The sequence below is a fragment of the Heliangelus exortis genome, chromosome 12, assembly GCF_036169615.1.
Source record: "Heliangelus exortis chromosome 12, bHelExo1.hap1, whole genome shotgun sequence".
NCBI lineage: Eukaryota > Metazoa > Chordata > Aves > Apodiformes > Trochilidae > Heliangelus > Heliangelus exortis.
Window position 1 is genome coordinate 19,349,119 of NC_092433.1, and position 17,856 is coordinate 19,366,974.

Sequence of the window (17,856 nt, forward strand, 5' to 3'; positions counted from 1 at the left end):
GTCACCAGGCTTAAAGTGCTGGGGCTTCCATAGGAAACCTGCTTGGAGAGGGGAATTTCAGCTTTGGCACAGGTGGTCGCAGGTGAAGGGAATGAGACTCAAAATCTGTCACATATTGTTGGCTGTAAACAGAACATCCAGGCTAGGACAACTGAAAAATAGCTGTATTGTATTTTATATCAAAATGCTCTTCTAAGCAATGTCCGTAAGCGGTACAGTGGGTGATTTCATGCTTTATTGTTTCTCAATCTGTTCAGTTTAGAGGGGAAAAGGTATTTTTTCATTCTCCTAGCTGCTAGCTTGGCCAACACTGGGTGAACTCTAAAAGCCAAGCTGTGATCTTTCAGGCTTCTCCATTTCCAGCAGTAATAAAGCATCTGCAGGACAAATCCTTCTCGCAGTTACACGTCTGGGTCCTCCATCTTCCAGGATTTCACAGGCAAAAGGGAGCAGGGCAGAGCAGCCCCTTCTGCAAATCAGCAGGACAGGAGTCAGCAGGTAGCTGGAAAAGCATCCCTTAGACTTGGGCAGAGGAGTCAGAAGTGAGAGGAAGGTGACAATGGAATTGTGGAAACATGACAATGGAGAAAGTTTTTCCAAGAGTGAGATTGGCAGAACTGTGGGATGTGATGTCAAGGAGGTGGTGACAGGTCTGTTGCTTGGATATTTTCTGTGAAAGGGCAGAAAGATGATGTAATTCATCATAGCTGGAGGTAATGCAGGCATTTTGGGGAACAGTGACATGAAAGAGGGCCAGAGAGTTGCAGCATCTTAAAGTCTACTAGGAATTTTTAAAGTAGGACAACTCTTTGTTTCCATTTATTTGATGTTCCCAGAACCGGATCCTCCAACATTTCTGTGACTCATCCAAAGAGCAGGACAATAAGGAGTGCTCAGCCCAGCATTTCTGGTGGCTGCTGGCATTTGCCTGCCTGGGGTTTCCATGCTGAGCACATCTGGGAGGCTGTGCCTGTAGTTGCCTGCCCTAAATAGTGTCCATCCACTGGTTTTCAAAAATTGAAGCAGGAAGAGAGGCCAGGTTTTGCTTTTTAGGATTCACAGGAGCCTTTCCTTGGGTTCAGCTTTCAGAGCAGACCCTTGGGCCCATCACCTTTGGCTCTTTCAGACTCCCCTTCCCTGCTTTGTGCCATCCTGTCCCTCCTGGATGTCTCCTCCTGCATTCTCACTTCCAAACACTGCTGCCCTGCAGCTGCTGCTGGGTTTGAGAGCATTGCTTTCAAATATTCTGTTTGCTGTATATCCCTTTTCCACACTTTTTTTCTGTAGTTTTACCCTCCCCTCACGTGGCTCCTGCCCATTAAAGCTGCATGGAGGTCTCCAGCATCTTCAGACACTTGAGGATTAAGGACTGTTGACCTGCTGATCTCTGTGTTGCTCTTGTCTGGCTGTTTCTTCCCAGTGTAAAAGCTTCTCTAAAATACACTCGTGCAGCTGAGAAGGTTTCCATCCACCCTGAGCCCCCCCCTTTGTCATAAGTCTTGATGTGTGACTGCAAATCAGCACTGTGATGAGTTTCCTGGGAAAATGATTTGCAAATGAAGAAAACGAGCTGGCATTTTGTTTGTTTGTTTATTTATTTATTTATTTCAACTGCATAAGAACTGAAATGCTCAAATGCTCTCAGTGCTCCATTGCCACGCAGCCAAGTGCAGACACAGGCACCAGGCTCTCCTGCCTGGCAAACCAAGGGCTGCTCTGCCTGGCTGGGAGTCCAGAAGGAGATTTTATTTCCCTTTAGCCACTGGAGGGAAAAACTCAGAAAGGAAAGAGGTGTGTGAGCCACTAGGAAGGATTTTTGCTCAGTGACCGCTCTATGGGTGAAAGGAGGCCTCGTGTTTTCAACTACACCCATGGGATAATTTCACAAGATTTAAATGTGGGTGGGGATGGAGATTCAGGAGTTGTTGTGACTGCTGGAACATTTATCTGAATCACAAAAGCTGCTTGGCTTCACCTGCTGGTTCAACTGACTTCACCAGACAAATTCTGTAATTCTTACTCCAAACTCGTGGCCATCTAAGAAAAGCAGCAGGCACAGAAGCTCTGCAGTCCCTTGCTTTTCCACATCTAACCTTTGCTGTGACTCAGAGCCACCCTTCTTGGGGACCTCTCCAACCAGGTGGCAGGAGCAAGCTCAGCAGAGGACAGAGGGGTAATGCAGGATGCAGTGAGAGTGTCTGCAGGAATTTGTGCCTGCAGGGCTGGAAGGAGGAGAGGAGGCAGGCAAGGCGAGCAGAGGAACTTGAAGCAAAGACTCACTGCAGGGGTAGGATGGGTCAGGTCTTATTGAAAGCGATGCTGTCTCCTTTTATCCTCCTTTGGTCCCTAAAGAATGAACCCAAAACACAGAGGGTCAGCTGGTGGCATGCAATTTTGGAAGCCTCCTTGACTCAGGAGATCTTCCACTTTCATCTTGTCTCTCATCAGTGGTGTACTTTGCCAATTAAAAGACCCCAAGCAATTAAACTGTCTATAATTATCCGTGGTATCACGTTGGCTTGCTGGGCATTAGCCAGACAGCACATTTAACAATCACTTACACTTCAAATACCGTAATCAGCAATTATCTAAAATGCATAACCTTAACAATTAGCAACTCGGGGTCTTGTTTGCTTGAAAAAGTGAGCAAAAGCAACTCCCTAGCATCGAGCCTTCCCCTTCCTACACGGCTGCAGCGTACGTGGGAGGCAGCATAAATCCTAACTTGGATATTAGTGCATTAACATCAGCTTCAACTGAAGTGGCTTTTAGGAATGATGGAAACAACTGACTGTCACAATATTGTATGAATTGAGTGCGGGCACCAGCTCTGGTAATAGATAGTTTGGAATTCACAGATATAAAGGCACAATAAATAATATAAAAGGGACAAAGCATTCATCTTCACGTTGCCACGTTGAGACTTGCTGACTTGCATTAGCTTTTCTTTGGCGTGCAGCTTTGTCTTTTTACAAATTATTTTTTCTATTATGACATGAAACGTTTGCAGATTGGAAAAATACACTGCTTAGGTGGAATGATGAAGCAGTTATTCTAACAGCTCTGTATTTTCTGATAATCTCAGAAATGTTATTTGTTCAAGTCTTAATGGAAGAAAAATATAGGGAGCATGAAAAAAAAAAAGCTTTGCCAGGCATCCCTATTCTGCCCTTGATAACTGTGATCCGTTTGGTTAAGTCATCGAAGATGTAAGGGAGAATAAATCTACCGTGACCGCTGTCTTTATATAGTCTAAAATAACACATAAGGTAATTTTATTCTTTTTCTAAACATAAGTACTATTTTGTGAATCTTCAAGCATTTTATTTTTTTTTATTCCTACAGTATATCCTTTTAGTTGATAGCTCTCATCTTTTATGAGAGAAACTGCTGAAGCTGAGTAGTTCAAGTTTTTCTCGACTTCTCTTATTTACTGGAAGCAACTTGGATATATCATAAAAGAATAAGGATTGCACTTTAAGTGTTTTCCTGTGTACATTCTCCTAGTAAGTAATTCCTTAACGGAATATACAACAAAAGACAACATTCTGTAGCAAGTATCTGGCCTTGAATTATGTTCATTATTCAGCATCCTTGCCAGCACCCAGCTGAAGTGGTAGATGTGCATCATCAAAAAGCAAGTGCTGGTTTATCTGTAGTGTTGTCCAACCCCCTTCTGTCTCTTGTGTCTTTCTAAATAATATTTTACATCTAATATTACCACTAACATATGAGTGGTGTTCTGTCCCTGCAAGCACCTCATCCTCTTTTTTGCATCCTTTACAACTCCCCATCTTTTACAGACTGGGGCAGAATGCAATGAGCCATCAGCTCTAAGAGCCAGGACAGCAATTCCCTGGGGTGGGGCATAGAAAAAAAAAACCAGGTGAATAAATTACTATAATTAAAAAACTGTTTTAATTTTACTTTTTGAATTTTTGAAAGGATTTTCTATGCAAAGTTTGATGCTCTACAGAAATGCCCTAGGCACAGAGGTTAATCCCCAAGGAGTTGTTTGCAGGTGTAAAGTTTCTTACAGGGGAGGGCTCAGCCATGAGGAAAGGGATTTTCCTTACTTCAGAACCAGGAGGCAGCACATCCAGGGTTCAGATGCTGCAGCTCTCCAGCAAAGGACTCCCAGGCCATGCAGCACCCAGGGGGCTGTCCCAGCCCCTCTTGGGTCGAGCTGCTCTCCCTCTCAGCAGCTCCTTCCTTCAGCCCCCATGCTCTGCCAGCAGAAACATTTGTGGCTTTACACCCTCTTACAAAAGATGGAATTTAAACCACTGCTTGATCGCCGTGGTTTGTTCATCAGCTTCTGACACTTTCTTTTGAATCGTTTGGTGCAGCTTTTTTCTTTTTTGATTTCCCCTCTGACAGGGTCCTCTCACACAGGATCCATCAGTTCCTGTTCTGCTGCTCCATCTCAGATGTAAGGAATGATTTCCTAACGCTGCATCCTCTCTGCTCACTGAGCCTCTGCTTGCTTTATTGCAATGAATTCTCCTGGAAAGGAATCATTGAGACATGATAGGATTTGAAGTTACAACTCTTCCTGTCTTTGGTAGCCTGTCTCCAAGGGAATACATCCCAACAGGGATGAACAAAACCAGAAGGGATTGTGTTGACTAATTACCACCTCCATTTAGAAACAAACATCAGGCACAGGGCACCGCAGTGAAGTCAACACAAAGAACAATAAAAAAAAAATATAATTGTGGAGAAAATGAAAATGCAGCAGAACTTAAAGGCAATTAAAATCCTTCTTTCCATTTTATTACTGAATAAATACTTGGGGATATTTTCATTTGCTTCACTTTTTGTTTGCTCGTGGGGTCTGCTTGTTAATGTGACTGGGATGTATGAGAACTGCTTAATTAACCTGTTTTTGTGGGCATCTTGCAGTTTCTATGAAATACATATGCTGACAGCTCTGTAACAATAGAGAAAAATCAAAATGACAGTTTGGTAAGCACTGGTCAATTAAAATATGTTCAAGAAATGCAGATTTTGAATTATTGGACCAGGCTTCTCTGCAAATTGGAATTCAGTTCAGTTAATTTAATTCATTGGTTCTATGGCAATTTACATAAAGTTATAATAAAAAGCCCAGTTATCTCCTCAAAAGCTGCAGTTTTGGAATATTAAAAATGAAATAATATAATTTTTATTTTATCGTAACTGAATGCAGAAATACCAAATTGACACACAAACAAAATTGAAACGTATTCTGCTCTCAATTACAAAGAATTTGGTGTGCAATAATCCCTGGCAACACTGTGTGAATATCACAGGGCTGCTGTGGAAGCTGCCTGTTGGTCCATGTGTCTGTCACTTTGGGGGAGGTTAGAGCTGGTCCTTTCCTGGATCTCACCTGTGGATGGCTTTGATTGACTCCAGTATATACGTATATATTGCATAAAGTAAATGTTGCTTTTGTTGAAGCCCTGGAAGTTATTTCCTTGAAACTCTGCTGGTGCCTGAGCACTCTGGGAGGGAGTGGGTGTGCAGAGCCTGGGTTTGTACCCTTGGGCATCCTCTGGATCCTTCCTTGAGAAATCTACAGCTGGCTTTTCTTTAGCCATTTCTCCCCATCTGCTTGAGGTCTGTGTTTCTGTGCATTCTGTGGAAGTGTGTACATTTAATTATTGCATTTGCAACTGGCTCTTGTGTTCCTGGGGCTGGGCTGGGAAGATTTAAGCACAAACTTTACAGATTTAAAAAGACCGTGGGGAAAGGATCTGTTTGCCTAAATGTAAATAAGGTGATTAAATATTTGTTATGATGACCCTATGAATTAGTGGGTTTGATGCTCAAATAAAACATGCAGAAAGCAATAAACCTTCAGTATACATAGGAGAAAAATACATCTCTGTGGCTGCCCTTGCTGCAATAAAATCCTGCAGCCTGTGCTGGTGTTTTCTATCCGTGGCTGTAAAGGAAAGACTTCAGGAAGGGTCTGGTCTGCTCCCTAAGGTTGAACCTGCTGAGGCTGGGCAGGTTTCCAGCGAGGGAAGGGAGGTGACACTTGGGTTGGTGCAGAGCTGTGCCCAGCACGTTTCCTCCAGGGCCCTGCCCAGTGCTCCAGGTTTGCTCTTCAGCTGAATTGAGCTGGGTGAGACAGAACCATCTGCTTGAAACTCCGTGGTTCCTTTGGCTTTTCTTTTACCTGTCTGTAATTGATTCATTTCAGCATTTCTGTCCTTTAGAGCAAATGCTTTCTGCCCAAGTTAAAGATCTTGCTGTGGAGGGGAAGGCTGCATCATCTCGGAGCCAAGCATCAATAATGCTCTTAAGGAGGCAGCAGGAAGGGTTCAGCCAGCTGTGATCAAAGGAGGACAAATTATTTAGCATAAATAGAATTTTTCTGGCTTTTGCATTCCCTGCTAGAATATAGGAATTGTTAGAGACTTGTTGCCAGAGCTGCTGTTTGCTGGAGCCACGGGGATCGGAGGGGTGGGAAAGGGTCTGAAACCTTTCCCTCTGCTTTACAATTTTTGGTGGTGTTTTGTGACTCTGTTGGTAGAACGTCAGCAATATTGATTTGTCTCATTTCAGTGCTGAGAAGCAAGCTGAGAGAAGCATATGCTTTGCCCAGGAAAACTTTTCACTTGGGTTTTTTTTTTTTGAGTATTATGAAAGCAGAAACTGGGGTTTGCATGGCTGTAACTTTATATATTTGCTTTCATTCTTGCAAAGACTTCCAGGTGCCTGGATAAACCCTGTCACTGGAAACTTGGAGCAATAAACTCTGTGACTACTCCCACAGATGCATTAAGCTAATGCAGCTCTCTCAGAAAGAGTTGTCAAGGCACTTTTGCAGCACCCATCAATGGCTGAGAGCTGGACCCTTCTCATCCACACACCCAGACCCTGCTTGGCCAAGAGCAGGAGTCAATACCTCTGATGCTGCCCTTACATCTGGGCACTGCCCTGGGTTTTTGCAAGGCCCTGCAATTTCTAAGTGCTGGTAGTGACATTTAAGATGGATAACACCATGTATCCAGGTGTATAGATTTTTGGGGGCACTGTGTGATGTTAGTAAATGTCACTCTCTAGTTTCGTAAGCTTTTGCAACACGCTGGTTTAAAGTCTCTGTCTCTGGATATTTTTAATTTTTTTTTTTTTTTTTTTTTTGTCTGGCTGGATCTCAGAGCCCCGGAGTGCTCTGAAGCCACACTGAATTGGTTTTATTTGTGAGCCAGAGGAGCTGCATGAAATTCTCTGGTGCAGAAGGCACGTAGAAAAGAGCAGATAATTTTTTTTTCTCCTGAATTGGCAATAAGTCTCAAAGCAGAGAGAACCACAGGCTGTGAAATATGGAATTGTCTCCCCATAAACACAGGGTTTCTTCTCCTTAGAGTTGGCTGAGGACAACAGCACAAGAAGGAAAGTATCTGGTTACCTACGTGCTACAGATATTCCTGGAGCCAAGGAGACCAAGGGGGTAGAATAAAGAGAAGGTAACCTATAGCAAGCAGGGATGGTGAAATATCACTGCAGTGTGAGGTGTGTACCTGGGGGAACTGGAGTCCTACCCTGCCAAGGTGCACTGGGGCTTCAGTGGGAAGGTGCCACGGGAAACAGTAAGTCAGAATGAAGGCTGTGCTATGGGGATGGTTAAGGTTTGTTGGTTTTCAGGGGTTTTTTTTCCTAATTGAAAGAAAAACTTGCCCTGATTTTAGAATAAAAGGCATCCCTGATGAGCACCGGTTGTGAAAGGGCTGATGTGAATATTATGATGATGATTTATTTCCTAAGGAATGTTGTAATTTCAGCATTTCTGTAATGATTATAAGTGGATGCAGGAAAGAATGTGGTACTGCTTCAGATTAGCAAAAAAACTCAGTGTACTTCGTGTGTCAGGCTTTTGCAGATAGTAAGTTTTCTTTAAAAGCATAAATAAATAAACAAAGCCACACTGAGGTTTTGCTTAAACAAGATCAAAGTTTCAAAATTAAGACTTGAAACTTGTCCCTATTGCCAAACTTTCCTAAATATGATAAAGCAAAATTTTACCCCTCTAGTGTGAGATCTCTAAATAATATTTTTATGCCTGTTGCTTATCATGCTTTTACTTCAGAAAGAGAAATGAAGTTGATAGGGGGCAGAACCATGGGGGGGATCTCCTCTATTTCTGGTTTGCCTTGAAGAACAAAAACCCTGAGCACTGGGAGCCTTGTGCTGGGTTTTCTGGAGGGAAATTTTGAAACGTGATTGAAAACCTTGCTGTGTGAAGCTCTTGCAATCCCCTTGCAAAATGTGATCTGGCTTTTCTGAAAGCAGAAGCTGAATTACTGTTGAGTGTTCCCCATGCTGTGCTTGTGGTGGGTACCCAGGTGGTTCCTGGGTCTGCAGAGCTCAGGATTTGTGTTGGAGTTGGGATTCCTAAAACGTGCAAGAGGAAGGCAGGAATGTGGGGAGCAATGAGGTGGAAGCCCAAGTGCCCAGCAGCAGCACTGTGCTGGCAGGGAAAGGAGTGAATTGACTTCAAAAGAGTAATTTAACAATGTTGGGAAAAGTTTGGAGATGTTGGCTGAGCCCAGGGCTCCTGCCCCACGCTGGGAGGGCAGCCAGTGCCTGGCACCCATCAGGTGAAGCTGCTTTGCCCCCTGTTAGTTTTCCTGGGCTCTGCCCTCGGGTTACAGAGACAGGGATTTGGACAGGAGCACCCAGCAGGTGGAATAAAATGTGACATTATCTGCTTTACACTCCAAAGCAGGCTGTAAAAATCATTGAATGCAAGGTTTCTTTAAAGAGTGCATAAAGTAATCCCTGGTGTTCTTAGCTACTGAGGAACATGACAGAAAACAGTGCTTTCTGTATGCTTTAAATGCTTTATTGCACATGATTTGAATTCCTTTATTGCTAAGAGTGATGGGTACCATTTCAGGTTTGCTCTGCTTTAGTTTTGGTAATGTCACTTCTGATTAAACTTTCTATGGTCCAGCAGACTGAACCATGAAATAGTTAAATTTTTCATGAGCGCCATGAAAATCCTCTTGCTTTTGGGTTTCAGAGTATCAATATCCTAGCTTGAGGAAATCAGGCGTAATTAAAAGAAAGCACTGATGCAAGATCTGACTTTTTTTTTTTTAAATGATTCTTTTTTTTACTGCATTCATCCCCTCTTAGAAACATACATCCATTTTAAAGCCAAGTACACTTCAGCTACCCGGGCTCTGTTACACAGCGTATAGCGATGACAGGGAGCTTTGATTTCTTTAAGCTGTTAATTCCTTAGCTGCAATTTTATGTATTGACTTCAGCAGCATCATACATTTGGCTTTGAACCACTGGATCAGAAGATTTTTTGAATGTTCAGCTCAATACTGCTTAGTTAATAGTTCCAGTGGTGCAGCAGACAGTTTTATTGTACGGCAGGAGGCGAGCTATAAATCACAGGTAAGACCTGCCGGTATTTATTGCCCAGAAAGCCTTTGCTAGAGAGCTGTTTTACTACAATTAAAAGGTGCATATTCTCAAGGAACCTCTAAGTTTTGCTTATAAAGCAAAGGGCTGCACCAGTATCTGCCTGGTTTTGAGTAAGGAAACCCTGTGATTTAATGTTAGAGGAAAGCGTCAGAAGGATACCAAGAAATAAAAGTGTATCTTATGGCAAGATATAAAATGCAGTGGGGCAGATTGTAAAGGAAATGGCAGAATTTACAGAACCTGACTCTCCCAGGCAGTTGGCAAATGGACTAAAGAAGACAAATTTAAGACTTGCCAGAAGAAAACCCTATATTAGGGGGTAGAAATTCAAGTGTTCTGCAAAAAAAATGTAAATAAGGCAAGAGACATGTAAGAGGATTGTGGTCAAATGGAAGGCAGAGAAAGAGCTTCATGCTGAGGAGGAAGGATGTGTTGTATGGGGAAAAATACCAAGTGTGAGACCACAGGAAGAATTTGGGAACAGCTGTCACATACCCTGGTAAGTGACTGTCTAAGCCATTATGAAACCTGAATAGTTTGTAACGGGGAGAGATGTGTAAGAGGTTAATTGCCTTTCTCTACTTCTTGATGCCTAAACATGTTAAAAAAATTGCTTTTGTAAATGAAAAAATACAGTAAGCAGCAAATCCCACAGTTTTGTAGTTCTGGGAACGCTCACCCGAGCGGGTGTTCCAGGACTCAGGGTCTTGGCTGTTTTCTGTGCTTTGGTAGTTGTCAGTAAGTGAGAAGAAATTATATCTGCAAAGTGCACAATCAAAGCATGGCAGCTTACCAGATGAGTTCTGGGGAAACATAGAGTCCTTCTTAAACAGACAAGGACATTTTTGTGCAGGGGTGATGACTACACAGATGTGAGGGAAAAAACCTCCTGGTGAAGAGACCTTGTGCTTCAGTCCCTTAGGGTCAGAGCCCAAGTAATCTGTTCAGGAGTTGCAGGCAGTTAATAAACTGGGTTTGGCTGCTGAATGCAAGATTCATACTAAGCAAGGTTACTACTTAGCCATGATAATGATAAAACTGTTCCCTTTCACCTCTTCTGGGCATGTTAAAGTATTCAGTTGTTTGTCTGAGCTCTGGAAGTGTTTCTTACAGAGGGAGCTGCAGTTCCCCAGGGATCCTGGACAGGCACCTTCTTTGCCCTGTTCCCCGGAGGGAAATCTGCTCTGTTGTTGTGTTAAGCTTTTTCAAAAAGAAACACCTGGTCTGTCAAGCTTCTAAGGTACCAAAAACCTTAAAACAAACACCACATATTATAGCTAAAATCATTCTAGTGAAGGGAAAAACAAAATGGATGTTAAATGTAACAAAGCTGTATGAGATGCTACCAACAAATGCATTTGAGTGGATGTGTCATGTTGCATTTGTGATAACTGGTGTTAGGAAATTACTTTGGCTTTCTGCAGTTTTCATCTTTGTGGGCTGGTGTGTGAAATATGTGAGGAAACTAAAGCACCAGCCTAGATTTTTCATCAGGAACCCAGACCCCAGACGATCAGATATCGCTGTCTCGGAAGTTATCCACAGGATAGAACTGGTGTCCTCCTAGATAAATTCTTTGTCCAAGTAAAACCAAGCAGCTGCAGTTAATAAAAAGCTATCAGTTGTCCCACAACTGTCTGGGAGTGTTCGTTCACCAGGGAGAGAAATGACATTGGAGGGGAGATGACAGGGTAGCTGCTGAGTTGTGCAAAATCAGCAGTGTTGCCCTGCACTGATGCTGGCAATGCTGCAGGGCTTTCTCATCCTGCACGGGGGTGCCTTTAGGAAGAGCAGGGCACAAAACAAGCCATAAACCATTCCGTAGTAGGCTACAGTAATTTTTTTTTTTTTTTTTTTCGGTCTGTTGGAAGAAATTGAGTCAGAATTGCTGTGAACTGTGGCATTTGGGCAGTATTGGTTTCAAAAATATGTTTTAAGTGCAGTGTGTGCATTTAAACATGCAGTTTCTTTTCTCTTCTGAGCTTGATAAGTGCACTGATTTATCCTCAAGGCTTCTGTTCTTGGCTATGAATACAGGGGACATGGCTTGATGAGTTCTCATGGTACTTTCACGATGCTGGGTTTTTTGCTATAGCCCTTAAAAAGTGAAGTCCAACATCTGGTCCAGTCTTCCTCAAAATGAAGGGTTGGCTGTGAAAAGGATTATTTGAAATTGGTTTCAGAGCTGAACTTCAAAAAATGAATAAATTTGTGCTAAATTTTGAAAGGCTTCACACCACGTTCTCTCTCCCATGAAGGGCGCTCAGCTCTGAGGTTTTATGTGGCTGGAGGCTCAGGTAATGGGCACAGATCTCAGCTCCAGGTTCACCTCTGTTTGTACAAATAATCCTGGAAGTCTCTCTGTAACTTTGCAAGTGAAGCACAAGAACCTAATCAGGTTGGATGGCTGGTGAACTTCCCTGCATATAAATTATGGATCTGCAGAGGTTTGATGAAGTTGTGTATCCTTAGCAGTCTCCATGTGCATGTACTCACCATCTGCTCCCAGGAGAGGGATGATGGAGCATCATTAAACCCTAATGGTATTTACTGGAGTGGAAGCATTGGAGACAGCCCAGTGACCACATCCCAGATTGGAGAAACAGGAAATAATTTAAACTCTCTTCAGAGGCTGGAAAGTGCAAACCCCACGTGAAGCAGCAGATAACATAGGGAGTGGTGCACTGCAGCTCCTGGGGAAGGAAATTGCTGGGGGCCAGAGGAATAAGGAGGACTGGAGTGATGCTGTAGAAGTCTTCTCTCCTTTGAGTCCTTCCAGTTTCCTCAGGATGAGCAAGAAGCCCAGGTTGGCTGCTGCTACTCCTAGGAGAGAAAGCAACCTCTGGCTTTGGAAAGTTGGGCTTCTAACCTGTATTGTTTAAAATGGCAATAGTAGCTTAAAATCTCCTGATTCTACTAAATATCATTCTCCTAGTATCAAGCAGAACTGGCATTTTCAAGTTAAAGACTCACACATGAGGGTTAACAAGGATTTTGCATTTTTCAGACACACCACCAGTGATGCAGCCTTAAATGTCAATTGATTTAGAATATCTTTCAACCTTACGTCAATAATTGGGTTTAGTGTGATTCTCCCACAGGAAATCTCTGGAGTGATCTCTGTGGTTGGCTCACTCCCAGCCCATCCTTCCCTGAAATGCTGTTTCTTTCCACATGCTGCCCAAACCTTACATGTGCTGTGTGGAAGCATAATCCCAGTCTTTTGTGTTACCACAGGAGAGGTGGAGCATCAGTACCTGAGCAGCAGAGAGGACTTCAGAAAATGGCAGTCTGGAGGCTTTTTGTTCTGCTTTTCTCCTGGCCCCAAACCTGTCTTTCATACCTAAACAAATCAAATGATCAAGGTCTGGCCCTGGGCTGCAGCCAGGGATTATGGATGAGCAGATCATGGCAGATTTTCAGTGGGGTGCTCTGGGAGTGTCTGTCCTCTGAAAACCCATCCCTTGGGAAGTGTATCAAGGTAAAGCCTCCCCATGACATGGGACTAAATTTGGCCCAGCTTCAGCACTGGTTTTTATTAGCTATGACCAGTCCTGGAAACACATGAAAAAGAAATCACAGGAAGTTTTGGGTTGGAAGGGACCTTAAAGCCCACCCAGTGCCACCCCTGCCATGGGCAGGGACACCTCCCACAGCCCAGGGTGCTCCAAGCCCCATCCAACCTTCAACCCTGCCAGGGATGGGGCAGCCACAGCTTCTGGGGGCACCCAGGGGCTCAGCACCCTCACCCCAAAGAATTTCTCCCTAATAGCTCATCTGAATCTAAATCCAGTTTCAAATCAGAGTGGCTTGCAGGAAGTTACCATGATACAGGTAGGTTTGGGTGAGAAAGAACCAAGAGAAGGCTGGAAGGAAAAAGTAATTTAAGGAGCTTTTTGTTTCTTTACAGAGGTGAGAGGCTGCAGTGAAACACTGAAAAAGTAAATGCAATTGTGAAGGCTGCATGAGGGATGGGTTGCAGAGCTGTGGAAGTTCTCTGATAAATTGTCTTTAACACCTAGGTTTGACCACTCCACCTGCACTCTACTCACTAATCCATCACTTCTACTGCTGCCTTCCATGTCCCCAGCTTGTGACCAGCTGAAAACATCTTTTTTTATTAGACTAGAAACAAAAAATCCTTTTCCTCCAAATATATCTATCATATTTCTTTAGAAAGAATCAACAGGATGAAAAATAAAATATGTTTGATGTATAATTTCATTGTAGCTAGAGATACAAATTTAATAACTTTTTTCATCAATTTGTTATTATGCACACTTGATGTTTCAGTTTCCCAGGATGTCCAATTTGATGTGCTGTGGGTGTTACAGCCACTCAGTACCACACAAACATTGCATATTAGCTCCTTCCTGCCTCTGAGCTTTGTTCAGCAACTAAGATACTTGGAAGTTGAATTTGAAAGATGCATAAAATAAATTTCCCATTTGTATTTAATCTGTTCAGCTAAATATTTTGCACATGAGGTGCTGATGTTGAGGAGCAGTGGGACACAGTGTGGCTGGTACCTTGCCCCTGGGCTGCACAAGTTTATGCTACAGAAAGATTTCTTTCCAACTAGAAGTGCAAGAAGAGAGAAATGGGTCTGTAGAAGCCCATAAAAACATGTTTTATGTGTTCCATGTTCCTAATTCTGTGATATTTTTAAAACCCAGTTTGTAGTATCTTATAGTATCACAGCTCTGTCCTCAGAGTGGCTGCAGGAGCTGTGCAGACCTACTGGAGGTTAGGAAAAAAGCTTAAAAGTGGAAAAGCAAAATTCTGGTGTTATGTTGCTTTCATTCTGGAGCAGAAACTTTATTCTCTTTGACATTGCAGGGTTTTTTATGAGCTGGCATCTGATGCCCCCAGTCAGGGGCCTGTGTTTCTTTTGCAGCTTTGTGTATTTCATGGCTGGAAGGGCCAGCTCTGGGGTAGATATTCCTTATTTCCCCCCTGTCACAGTGGGATGACAGCATCTACTAAAAAGGGGAACGATTCGAGGGGGTTTTCAGAGTTCTCCCAGCAGCTATTTTCCATGTTGGAACATAAAAGAAGGGTGATTCCTAAGCAGTGATGGTTGTGTGTGTGGCTTGGCCATCCAAAATGCTTTGGGGTGGAGAACCTGGAGCTGAGCAAAAGAGTGCCAGATGAGATGGGGGAAGAGCCTCAAATGCAGGCAGATAAAAAGCTTCCTTATTTTGCAGCTTCTTTTTCACCTGGCAGCTGAGGCTTTGTGTTAACATTTCCTGGTTTTCTGGTGAAAGCTCTGGCAGTAAAACGTAAGACATCTCAGTGACAATTCCTTGGCAGCAGGACCTGCTTCACCCTTTGGACTCAATGGTTCTGCCTCCTGTGCTCCAAGGATGTGGAATCTGGTCAATACTCAAATATTACAGTGAAATAGCCACAGGGTGTGATTTTTTAATTTTTTTTTCCCTTGTGCATGTGTATTTCTTGGTTCAGAAGAAAGTTGCTTACCTGTCCATGAGCCCTACCCCATGCTGCTATCCTGCATGGACAAGGTGACACTTTTTCTTTAAAGTCTGTGAATTTTGTGCATATTTCCTACTTTTGAAGTGGCAAAGCTAATCAATATGATAATTTGAATTCCCAGTCAGGGGTGGAATTCTTATAATTTATCATCTTTAAGTTCATTCCATAGAAATGTAGGGCAAAGGAAAGCACCAGGGAGGGGAGCAGTGTGAGATCTTAAATGGCTCAGACCTGCTTGTCCCAACTAGAACCTGATTTGTCCCTGCAAGGCAAGTGTGCTCTGTCAGGGATTTCAGCTTGTGTGTTATTGGTGGTTAAAGATGAGCTTAGAGGATGGGTCTGGCTCATTTATTTATTTGAGAAGAGTGCAACAGCTGCTGGGTTTGTGTCACCCCAGACATTTAAATGCCCCTGTGCTGACAGCAAGGTCAGCATTGCTAGCTTGCTCTCTGTGCAGGTCTCTGTGGATATTTAGTGTCACCATAAATTCAGTCCCTTTGCCTGTCTGGAATTTGCATTCAGGCCAGGGTTCCATGAGGAGCATGGAGCACGGGCAGCACTGGGCTCTGGTGGATCCATGGAGCAGCTGCAGCTCTCTGAGGTGCCTCAAGGATCACTGATCCAGCCCTGGTCACAACTAGGAGACATCTGTGTTGGGGTCCTGTCTGATACCTCCAAACCCTCGTTGCAAAATCTGCTCACTGGACAATCCTGGCTGATGAGAAGTTGGCAAAAATATCAGACAGGAGCCCTGTGCATGAGCTGTCAGGACTTACATGGGACATGCATTGCCCTCGATTAGAGAGGGACCAGATCATCTTGTCCTGGAAAGCACCAGCATGGTCAGCACATCAGCCCCCACCTGCTCCTGAGCCAAAGTACTGCTCATCACAGAGGGCAGAACATCTGCAGCCTTGCTTCCAGGCAAAAAAAAAACCCAAAACCTTCCCTTCTAGTAGTTTTTTGCAATAAATTAAAAAATGTAGGTCAGGATTCATGGAAGTTTCTTGAATTTTGCAGAACATCTAAGTATTTTTAGTTTCTCTGTGCTTTGTAGTTGGCTGGAGGAGTATTTCCCTGAAGGAAAGCATGGGAACAAGCAGTGGATATGTCTTCATCATTATAAAAAGCAATAGTTTCACAGCTAAGTTTAAAAGCAGACAGAGCTCAGTAGAATTAATTACAAACCTAAAAGTCTGAGGACTGCTGGGCTTGAGAACCTCTGCAGAAGTGAGCAGACAGGAAGAACAGACAGATAAATGGGGGGACATTTAAATCTAGCATCTCTGTAGGCTGCAGTTAAATATTTTTTGTATCTCCAAACTCAAAACAATCCAGGCTCGTGATCTGCACTTGGTGCACTTGGTAGTGGTGCCTGCTGTGCCTCTACTTTGATTTTCTTTCTCGTGCATAGTATTTTGGTTTCTTTTTTTCTAAAAAAGGAAGACACAGGATTTTCCCTGCTATGTGACTATCAGCTTTGCTGCTTTCCTGCTCATGTTTTCAGGGAATCCAGGGAGCCTCCTTGTGCTCCTCCTTCCTCTGCAGAGCATGAAGTCAGCACATGGGCATTGCTTGGAGCATCTCATTCCATCTGGTGGCTTCTTTCCTGCCCTGGCTCTGAGTCCTGCAATGCCACTGAGGGAGTTCTCTGACAGTAGAAATATTTATCTGTCTTTTATTTTATCTCTAACTTCTAGCTCACTCATTTCATGAAGTTTCCCTTGATTATATGGTAGTGGTAAAATGCTGGGCAATGTCATAGCTGTGCCTCCAGCTGCTGCTTTAATGAAATAAGGGCTCCTTGTTAAATGTTGGTGAATGTTTAGGATGTGCAGAGCTCTTTTTCAATGGGTATCCTCCACACAGAACTCTTTTAACTTCTCTGATTCAGGTGTTCATCACGTTACAATATTTATTCTCTCCAGGGCTCTTTCTGTTATTTCCACCAGGGTCTCCTCCAGAGCCCAGTGGAACTAACAGGCTTCTGTCAGCACCAGTGATCTCTAAGTTGGGCCATAAAATGGGCAATTTCTGCTCACTGGTTGTAGCTACTAGCCAGCGTTTTAACTGTCTTTACAGGAGATAAATTAACATACTACTCTTGTAACTTAAACTGTACAACTGAGGTTTTATGACATGCAGTAAATTTTTATTTAGCTGTTCAACAGATCACTTTAATGATATGGCAAAGGAGAACCCTCATACTATGTGGGTCTGTCCTCCTTCTTCACGGCTGGAGTCTCAGACCACCCCTCAGCTGCTTTTTAAGTGTCCTTCCAGCTGCAGGGTGGCTTTGCCCTAGGACAGATCCTTAGTGCAGCTCACCTGCTGCTTTTCCCCTCCTGGCTGGGTATTTTGATCTTGGATCTTTGATCTTTTGGTTCCTTCTTTGCTCCTGGGTTTCTCTCCCACCAGACCATGCATCAGCCTTGTGTCCTGATTTCTGCCTTGGGAAAGTTTCCTTCCTGAAGCCCTGGTACCAATTCTGGAACACCCAGCCATGGTGGGTGTTTTCCTTTGGAGTGGTGATGGGCAGTGATGAAGATGACAGCTTCAGCAGATTCCTTACTGAAGTGGATGAGATTTTGACTCAGACTCAGCTTCCCCTCCTTCGCTCATTCCTTACTTTTCTAATTCCATACTCTTTGTTTCCTGGTTTTTTGGACCCTGTTTTAGTTACAATTCAAGATGTCAACCACGTTTTTAAAAAATAAGTTGTCTCAGAAACGCCTGGAAAACACTTAAGAAGTTTTGCCAAATATTGGATGTATTAAATTGGAGCTGACAGCTCCAGCTCTGCAAAATGAAAAGCGGAAAATATTGTGTGTGGCGGGAAATGAGTTGGCACGGAAAGATAAGATGCAGATGAAGGCTGAAAAGCTGACAGTTAGCACTCTAGGAGGTATTAAACTGGGGTTTAAT

The 17,856-nt window shown here is 43.4% G+C and overlaps 1 protein-coding gene across 3 annotated transcripts in view; it reads left to right on the forward strand.

Annotated features, from left to right (window-relative positions):
• LOC139801712 (contactin-4) overlaps positions 1–17,856 on the forward strand; it is a 257,518-nt gene that overhangs the window by 96,125 nt on the left and 143,537 nt on the right. The window contains exon 1 of one of the 3 annotated variants that reach the window (XM_071756348.1): positions 7,507–7,586. The exons of the other annotated variants lie outside the window; for them this stretch is intronic. The gene's annotated coding sequence lies outside the window, so the exon portion shown is untranslated. Of the gene's footprint in view, positions 1–7,506; positions 7,587–17,856 lie in introns of those variants that run through there. 3 annotated transcript variants of the gene reach the window in all.